Below are 2,842 nucleotides of genomic sequence, written 5' to 3'. Positions count from 1 at the left end.
TATGACGGGTCGGTCCACTTTGGGGTGGAGAGTCTGCCATTGTCACACACTGGACATAACTTTGAGCCAATGCTGCCCCCTGGTGCTCAGAGAGTGCCATGCAGATCCTCTGCCCTGAGCCAGAAAATACTATTTTCATTTGAATTGACTTAAATTCGTGTAACTTTACTCTGAATTTCACAAATAGCAAATCTTTTTATTATTGGTTTTTAATAAAACCTACTGTGTGCCCACACTGAGATAGGAGTTATAGAAGAAGATGGGGGGAGTAAAAGCAGATGTCTAGGCTCTAAGCCAAGAAGATGATAATTATAATAATAGCTAGCATTTATAGAGTGCCTACTGTGTGCCAGGCACTTTACGATTACCATCTCATTTGATCTTCACAACAACCATGGGAGGTAGGTGCTGTTATTATTCCCATTTTACAGTTGAGGAAACTGAGGTAAACAGATTAAGTGACTTGCCGAGGGCCACACAGAGAATAAGCATCCAAGGCTGATTTGAATTCAGATCTTTCCAACGCCAGATGAGGTGCTTTTATCCACTGCCATCTAGTCAAGTGTGCTACAAACGTGTTCTCATTTGATCCTCTAGTAGGTAAGTGGTAGTTTACACTGGAAGAGGCTCATGACACAATAGTGAGCAATACAAGACAATATTCAATATCTGAAGATAGACTATCCCCATAAGATCATAAATTGAGTTGGGAGGGACCTTTGAAATAATCTAGTCATCATTTTACAGGGGGGGAAACTGAGCTCCAGAAAAGGGAGACACAATTTTAGGAAGTGGCAGAATTGGAATTCCAAACCAAGTTTTCAGGCTCTGAAGCCAATGTTCCTTCCACTCTTATTCTATTCCCTAAGTGAAATCTGTTTGAAAAGGGGGGAGGGAGAATATGCACACACACATACAAATGTACATGTGTGTGTAATATACATATATAATGCATTGAGGGAGATATCCTGAAAAAGAGCATCGTTGATTATTGGTCACATTCAGGTTTGCGTAGGAAATGCAAGCTATATTTGCATTAATGCAAGTGGTCATCTTTTTTGGCGTGGTCAGTCATTATCAGTTATGTCTAATTCTTCATGAACCTATTTGGGATTTTCTTGGCAAAGATACTGGAGTGTTTTGTCATGTCCTTTTCTGGCTCATTTTGCAGATGAGAAAACTGAGACAAATATGGTTAAATGACTTGTCTGGGGTCACACAGCTAGTAAGTGTCTGAGGCCAGATTTGAACTCAGGAAGATGAGTTTTCCTGTCTCCAGACCTAGTACTCTATCTAATGTACCACTTAACCTCTCCTAATAAAAGGAAATGCTAAGTTTTTTTATTGTTTTGGTTTGGAGTTTTTTAGACCATCAGATTCAAAAATTATGATTTTATCAATACAGAAGGTTCCTGGAATGGAAATGCCTTCCATTGATACAGATGAACAAGACAGCAATCTTAGACAGTAGTCTGGGGTCTCAGAGCTTAATTGACTTGCCCATGGTCACACAGACTGTGTTAGAACCCAGACTTGAACACTTCTGGACTTGTAGACCAGGCTGCTATCCATGATTCCATGTTTGAGGTTTGACTCTCAAATGCTAAATTATGTGATATAAAGTATTTCTATCAGTCACTGAACTCAGAAAGTTGTTGTTTGTCCTTCATTAAAAAAAAAGACCAATGACAGTACTTCTGATATCATCACAGATTCAGGAAGTTACCACGTAGTCCAATCCCTTCATTTTACATCTGGAGAAATTGAGGCTCAGGGAAGAAAATGATTCAATCAAGGGGCACAGTCAGGAAATTTTAAGATGCTTATTCTGTTTTAAGGGATATTAATTATTAATTGTTTCTGTAAGTGCTTTGGTTTCATTTTCTGAGAATTAAATCTATCTCCAAAATTTATTAGGAAACTTCAGAGACCTTCTAGTCTAATTCCTTCATCTTACCAATGAGGAACCTGAGGCTAAAGATCATTAAATGATTTATCCAAGATCACACAGTTTGTATCAAGTAGGATTTAAACCCAGGTCTTCTGACTCCAAAGCCAGTGCTCTTCCCATGCCCTATCTATGTGCATAACTCTGGGATAGAATTATAGGCAGGGATGAAAAAATCTCAGATGGTATCAATCCATTGATAAATAACAATCCTTCCTAATTCATCGATAATAATGAAGTAACTCAATTGTCCAGTTATAGTCTCAGGATCTTATGCGCTGTGACTTTATTGTCAGAGAAGTGAAAATTTATATTTCAGACACCTTCCCTAAAGCAACCATTTCTACTCACCAGTCTAGTCCTTTTAACTTTCTTAATGTTCGTTTTGGATGGTTTTTAAATGTTTTTAAGCCATTTTGTATGCTCCACCTATAAAAAAGTGTTGAAAGTCTGTCATGCTTCTAGAGCCTTAAAGGAGTTATTTGAAATGGTTGAGTGTTTAGATAGTTAAAAGGTTTATTCCTTTAAGCAACAAGTTTTTAAAGCTTCAATCATTAGGAAACCTTTCTAAAATGTAGTGTAGATCTCTGCCTCTGGAGGGGTCAGAGCCCTTCTGATTCCGTGGCCCTGTGAGGTAGTAAACCAGGACTCCATCCCATTCCCATTCACTTTCCACAGTCACATGCTAGGTGAATTCAGACAAGAGGTGGGGGAGAAGAGGGGACCAGTATAGCCTACAATAATCAAAGAAGGTTTCATGGAAGGTTACCTGGACCTTTAAAAAGGAATAGAATTGGGAGTAGTGGATGGAAAGCCAGACCTAGAGACAGGAGGTCCTGAGTTCAAATTTGACCTTAGACACTTCCTAGCTGTGTGACCCAGGGCAAGTCACTT

Source organism: Monodelphis domestica, chromosome 4 (assembly GCF_027887165.1).
Source record: "Monodelphis domestica isolate mMonDom1 chromosome 4, mMonDom1.pri, whole genome shotgun sequence".
In the NCBI taxonomy this organism is placed as follows: Eukaryota; Metazoa; Chordata; class Mammalia; order Didelphimorphia; family Didelphidae; genus Monodelphis; species Monodelphis domestica.
The sequence above is the reverse complement of the archived record's forward strand: the minus strand, read 5'-3'. Positions refer to the sequence as shown.